The 7,038-nt window shown below is 34.6% G+C and overlaps 1 long non-coding RNA gene across 5 annotated transcripts in view; it reads right to left on the minus strand.

Annotated features, from left to right (window-relative positions):
* LOC112154408 overlaps positions 1 to 3,952 on the minus strand; it is a 67,883-nt gene extending 63,931 nt beyond the window's left edge. For all 5 annotated transcript variants that reach the window (XR_004949781.1, XR_002920636.1, XR_002920637.2 and 2 more), the window contains exon 1: positions 3,885 to 3,952. This is a non-coding gene — a long non-coding RNA (uncharacterized LOC112154408). The remainder of the gene's footprint in view (positions 1 to 3,884) is intronic.
* Between the last annotated feature and the right edge of the window lie 3,086 nt (positions 3,953 to 7,038).

The following is a 7,038-nucleotide window of genomic DNA, read 5'->3' on the forward strand; positions in this document are numbered from 1 at the left end:
GAGTCTACTTTAGCCTTTAAGAAATTTAGATTTGCATTCATTACCTTTTTTTTAAACATAATGAATATGAATTGTGTCTGTTTTTTGGCACGAACAAAAGCAAAAATTTGAAAAGAACCTATAGCATCTCTAGAATAGAATAGAATAACTTTATTGTCATTGTACATTATACGACAAAATTGAGTGCAATCCTCTTCCAGTGTGAAAAATAAATAAATAAATCAAAATAAAATACTATCTTATTTAAAATAAAAAAATACATAAAATTATCTCTTAAAATGTGATTTTTTTATTCATTTTTTTCAAAATAAAAGATGATCTGTGCCAAACAAGCTCTTCTCAGTGCAGCTCTGGACAGCTAGTAACTAGCAGCATAAGGCAATATAAAAAATAAATAAATAAATAAATACGATTTTTTTTTATTAAACATTTATAAAATACAAATTAAAAAAAAGATAATATGTGCTTTTAACGCATAAAAGATTAAACTTTTTACCAAAGTTTTGCTTTGCATATAAAATCTGAGACTATTGGAGATGTCTTCAGGTCAACAGGGATGTAAAAACATACATAGTTTATCATCTATGTGCACCTAAGCCATCAATTTATACATTAAATAAAGTAATCCTTACTTTAAAAAAATGCTATTTTATTTTTCTTTTATTAATTTATTTTGTTTTTTCCCCTCTTTGTCCTCAGCAGTCTTACACTGCTGGGTTTTGTTATTTTAGTTTGGAGTTGGACCTTGGTAGTCTTAGTTTTCGGGTTTTGGGTCCTGACTGTGTGAAGCTTCCACTCACATTCCAAAAGTATCCATCCTATCAGTCAATTGGTGAATCAAATTGTCCTCATATGTGAGTAGTTGTGTAGCTCTGCGATGGACCCGTCCAGGGCACTTTTGCCTGACGGTAGATGGGATAGGCTCCAGCAACTCAAAACATATTCAAAGGATTTTTTTCTACTAACAACATAGTTACAAAGGCAAATTATCATCTTATTAAAAAATAAATTAAGCTTTTGCTTTGGGCCAAAAAAAGATTTTGGACTGTTTTGATAAGAGGACAGGTCCTTACCTTTCTGTGGTCAATCAATAATTCGAAAAATTGTTGCAAAAATTGCTTAAACCCGAACTATATTTTTGTCATTGACTTTTCTGCCAATAATCTGGTTTGTTCACAATAACCGTAAGAGAAAGTCAGATAAAACACAACTTGAAGCCTTACACATTCTAATAAACCGTGTTCCACTCCACAGCTGTGGAAACTCAAAGAACCACTTCAACCAAGAAGGAATTACAGAGCTACAATTCTTTTATAGGAAAAGTGCAACAACATTTCACAGAGAGCTCCTCTCCGATGCAAAGCTTTTAGCCAATTGTGTTGTTTATTTGGAAATGAAAGTAAAATGAAAAAAGAAAATGTCTGTATCTTTAAAAGTAGATCTTCCACATGCAGCACTAACAGGATACCATCTAAATCTGTGCACGCCACTGTATATTAAAGTTTAATTCCTCCACAGATTCAAGGTTTCAACTTTGACAGCAGCTACTTAGATCACGGTTCCATTTTAATTCAATGAGCTGAAGTTGATCCCTGTGCTAATATGGTTTAGGGAAACCAGCACTTGAGAGGATTAGGGAGGCAGACAGACGAATAAAACAAGAGATGAGCGAGACAGGCAGATGAAGAGCGAGACATAAGTGCAGAAGGAAGATGAAAGAGACGACAGACAAGGACAGATGTATCCCTGCGTGCTCTCCAATCTTGTTTTCCCAGAGGTACCTGACATTTCACTGTATTGTAAGCTAGTTGTGCCGCCCAGCTGGGCAGGCTATTAGTGGAGGGAGGATCAAATCAATAGGATACATGAAAGAAGGACACTGAGAGGGGATGATATGGAAGGGAGAAACAGAGCGAGAAATGAGGCAGGCGCAGATAGCACCAGAGACGTATAATATGGAGACACAGATAAGGTCATAAATTAATCAGGGAGCGACAAGGAGAAAATGAGAAACATATGAAAACCCACACAGGACTCTGTGTTCGGAAAAACAAATTCAACAAATCTTCCTGTGTCGGGTTTCTTTTCCCGTCTTGCGAAGGTTTGCTGAACAAACCACATTTTTGAAGCAGCAGGAAGCATGAAGTCGTTAAGATAAATACTCAAAAAAGTTTTCTGTAACTCAAAACTAAAATAGTCAATTTTTCCATAAAACATTAAAGTTTCTCTGGTTTGTCTGATTAGCATTTCAGGTTTCTTCGCCACTGGAGAACTGTTGAATTGATACTTTTTGCCATAATATATTGAAAAACATTTTTGACTGTATTTTTATCATTGACAATATATGAGAACTGAACTGAGTGATTGCGGCCCCCTTTAGTGCTCCCACAAACAATTATTTTAATAGTCGACTAATCACCGATGATTTTTTTCCAATTAGTTGACTAATCGGGTCATGCGCAAACTGGATGTTAAGCACACAGAACCATCATTAGCTTTAATACAACTAAAAACTAGATATATAGCATTACCTGTGATAATGCTGGTGTGAATACCCTAAGCTGAATTTGGCTGCTGAACATGCTAGTGCTGATTGCTGAAGATGCTGAAATTAAAACGCTAAAGTTGCTGGGTGAATTTGCTGATGCTAATAGCTGAAAATGTTGAAGTTGATAGCCAGGTAAAATATTAGCTAAATGCCAAATAACCCTAAAAACTGGAAAAAAAACATAAGTTAGGCAAAACAGCTAGCATGCATCTGAAATATTAGCTAAACTCCAAAATAGCCTAAAAAACAAAAATAGCCTAAAATAGCAAAAACAGCTAGCATGTAGCTGAAATATTAGCTAGACCCCAAAATAGCCTAAAATAATAAAAAAAAGGCCGAAATTAGCGAAACCAGCTAGCATGCATCTGAAATATTAGCTAAACTCCAAAATAGCCTAAAAAACAAAAAATAGCCTAAACTAGCCAAAACAGCTAGCAGGTAGCTAAAATATTAGATAAACTCCAAAATAGCCTCAAAAACTGAAAAGAGCCTTAATTAGCCAAAATAGCTAGCATGTAGCTTAAATATTAGCTCAACTCCAAAATAGCTAAAACTACTGGAAAAAGCCTAAATTAGCCAAAACAACTAGCATGTAGCTGGAATATTTGCTAAACTCCAAAACAGCCTAAAAACCTTAATAAATGTCAAAATAGTCAAAAAAGATAGCATAATGCCATTGCAAATTTCAACTTTACTACACTCCAACTCCATATAATATATAGTAACAACTAATCGACTATTAAGTTAGTCATCGACTATTTTAATAGTGGATTAGTCGTCGATTAGTCAACTAATCGTGGCAGCCCTAACCCCCTTACATTCAACATTTAGGAGGAAAGTTGGGGAATTCAATTATCAAAGGTGTTGAAGAAGTAAAAGACACAAGGTCGCCAGTTAAATGTGTCTATTTCAATCAGAATGCAGAGGGGGGTTAATTTTCAAGCAATTTCATATAACTAAAACAGATAAACATCTGCTTTTAGTCAGTGTTTCCTCCACTTCCGTTTTTCTTTCTTAAAGAAACAGCGGGAACACCGCGTGCGCTCTCCTCTCAACACGTGACTTCATGCTGCTAGACCGCCAGCGAACAAGTACGAGTACTCCCAAGTCAACCAAAGTTGCTTCTTTAATTTCTCTTCTTCTTCAAAAATACAAATATATATATATTTTTTAAATTGAAATAAAAGAGAAAAAAGGGTGTTCAAAGACATTAGCTTTCAATGAAAAAAAGTATTACAGGCCTGTTGTTAACACAAAGCTTGTAAACAACATTTATGGTGCACAAAACACATTTAAACCACATCCTAAGAACATTAACATTGTACATTTTACTTACAAAGGCGGAATAATCTCAACACTCGCGCGCAGAGAGTCGACTCAGCACGAACATGGCCGCATCTCCCGTGAAAATGTGCTCGATTAAACATAAGTACGGTGAGAGCACTCACTCTGACATAAATTTAAAACCGAAATTTAACTGAAATGACAGATGTCTCACTTTGATAATTAATCCAAAACGAAATGTTAAGCAGAGTTTGCTCAAAAACAAATGCTACTTTTATAACTTAACTAAAAACATTACACTGCGCAAGTTACTTTATTTACATTTTTTAATTATTACTTTTTATTTTGTTTTTACTCAAAATGAGTAGTGCGTCAAAATGCACATAAATTTTGTTATTTGGTGCTTCCTCCACCAGATGGCGCCCTAAGCGGCTGCCTAGGTCGCCTATGCCCAGGAACGCCCTGTTCACCTTCTTCCCAGTGACAAAAACACTGAAGAGAACAGTAGTTAGGGAAGGAGCTGTCAATGCAAAAATAATATAATACAGTTATGAGGAAAAATAGCTTTTGGTTACAAAAGAAAACACAAGATCAAAACTAAAATATGTAGAGCTGAACCAGATCTCAACACCTGATAGTTTGTCTAAGTGGCGTTACTGCAGTGTGATGTTATCACAATTCGCAAGCCCCCTTACCGATCTTGCGGCCGAACACATGTGGTACCTTCCCCTAGAAGCCATTTTTATGAGTGATGTCACACTCACTCAGTCCAGTTCTCTTGTACAGTCAACTATTTTTACCCCAAAAGATAGACCCTAAAACTTGACCATGAATTTCCTCAAAGATTAAAACATTTTTTGCAGTTTAACTTCCATATGTATTCATGTCTCAGTAACATTCATCATTTAATGATTTATTCTCCTCTATTTTTCTGTTTTCAAACATGCAGGTTATGAAATACAAATATCTTTTTTTTTTTTACAAAACTAATTTAGAAACATTTTTTTACCCAATAAAGCAGCCAGTTTCATTTTCTTTTTCTGTTTTTCTTGTAATAGAGATACACTCTTCATCTTCTATTTGAAAGTATTCCCAGTGATCTTTTAAATTTGATTATGCTGTTTTTGGTCTAAATCAATAATTGTTTTCTTGGAGATCAATTCTGCAGAGCCCCGACAGTTCATTAGAAATTCACCTCTGAGTTGTGGGCGGGACTATTGGCAGGAAGCAACCCCGCCCCCCCTTTCCTCCCCATTGACAAGAACTCGAAGCAGGAAGCTTGTAGCTCAGCCACTTTTATATTTTGTCACAAATATGATCTTTTTAAAACTGTTTTTTTTTCGTCTGCTCCTGATTCACAACGATTTGAATAAAACACTTCTCTGAAATGCAAATTCAAGCTTAATTTTCTTTATTATTTTCCCCTATCATCAGGAAAATGACACGTTAAAAACACACAAAAAACAAATTTTTCATCAGAGTGGGTCTAAATTTGTGAGTTTTTAAGGGCATGTATTTTATTTAGACTCAATTATACTGTGTAGAAGTGTAAAAACTTTGCGCTTTTTAAAGTCTCTGTTTATTTAAAGTGATTACATTGTATTATTACCATGCCTGTTTTCCTTTTCTTATTTCTTATTCAAACCTTGGCAAGTACTCACTTAAAGGTTTCTGCAACAAGTATTTTTTAAGGCACAATCATTTCCCAGAAGGCAATTGGCTGATGTATAAGCAGCCTAATTATGATCCATCCTTTGCTTTTATTTTCATTTGAACAAAAGGTGACATATCCAAAATTAGCCTTAATATGAATAATCTGGCAATGTTAATAAGTAAAGTATGCTTATGTGAGATTGTGAGTTTATTTGTGGAGTTGTACCAGCCTGTAAAACTGTACAAAAATGGCACAAATAGTATTTTGTTTTGCAGAAACTGTGCAAGAAAACAACAGTTTATTTGTTTATTTTTTAAGCTTAAAACTGCACTATAATTAAAAGATCACTGGAAACACTTTTACAATAGTTAAAAATATGTATCTTAGATCAGAAATACATACAAGTCATGTATGTATGCTACAAGGAAAAAAGTGCTTCTATCTCTGCTTATATTTTCTGACATCGCAGAGCCACTTTTCAGTAAAAAATAAAACATCAGAATTCACAGTACTGGAGTTGCATCCTCATCTGCACTCGAAGTTTGTATAATTTGTATTTACCAGTGATGTTAAATTCCTTTTGATGATCAAATGAATACATTTAAGAAATCACTGTGTGGATTACTTTGGAATTTGGAGAGCTCAATCAGCTGCTCCCACATGTAAACAACTTTCTTTTGACATAGTTACATAATAAGAAACGTTAGGAAGTGCCAAACTTCAACCACTCTGACAGTGAAGGGGTTTCTCGAGTTTGTGTCCTTGTGATCACTGCTGTGCAGCATTTTTTGCTAAATTTGCTTAAAATTGTATCCAACTGTATGACAAAAAAAACACAAAACTACAACGGAGTATTAGGGCCACCAAAAAAAAAAAAAAGTAATACGACTTTTTTCTCGTAAATTTACGACTTTTTTTCCCGGATCCGGCCCCAGGGCCTTGACTTTGACAAATGCTTTAGGAACTTCATATATTTTCATTCAGCCTTTGTGCACAAACTGCTATGCAATTTGGTTTATCAAATGTGCGTTCTGACAAATATTCATCCTCCTCATGTCCTCGGTTATTTGCATTATCAAACTTATGGTTGGTTTTTGCTCTTTTACTGGAAATGGTTACAAAAGTTGAAGCTTTAGAAGGGTCACATGGTAAAAAAAAATAAATAAATAGCAATGATAATAAATAAATTACTTCTAAGACTATGTGGAACTAATAATTTCTGCTGTAAATTTGTAAAAGTATTTAGTCGTGTCTTATTACAGGATTTGAAGAATGAAAAATTGTAAGACAATAGGAACATATCAAAATAAATCTAGTAAAAAAAACTGAATGAAAAAGCCCCCTACAGTGAACAATTGTAGAAGATGTCTGGCCGTCAAAGTCTGAGTTTGGATACAACCCAAATGTAATGGAACTGACATTCAGACTATCAGCACCCTCCGCGGGCCCTTGCGATGCTTTAATGAAACATTCCACTGGTCCTTACCATTGACATAAATAGAGATGGACAAAACAAGGAAATGACATCAACAATATGAATGCCTTATTTCAG

Source organism: Oryzias melastigma, linkage group LG19 (assembly GCF_002922805.2).
Source record: "Oryzias melastigma strain HK-1 linkage group LG19, ASM292280v2, whole genome shotgun sequence".
Classification (NCBI taxonomy): Eukaryota; Metazoa; Chordata; class Actinopteri; order Beloniformes; family Adrianichthyidae; genus Oryzias; species Oryzias melastigma.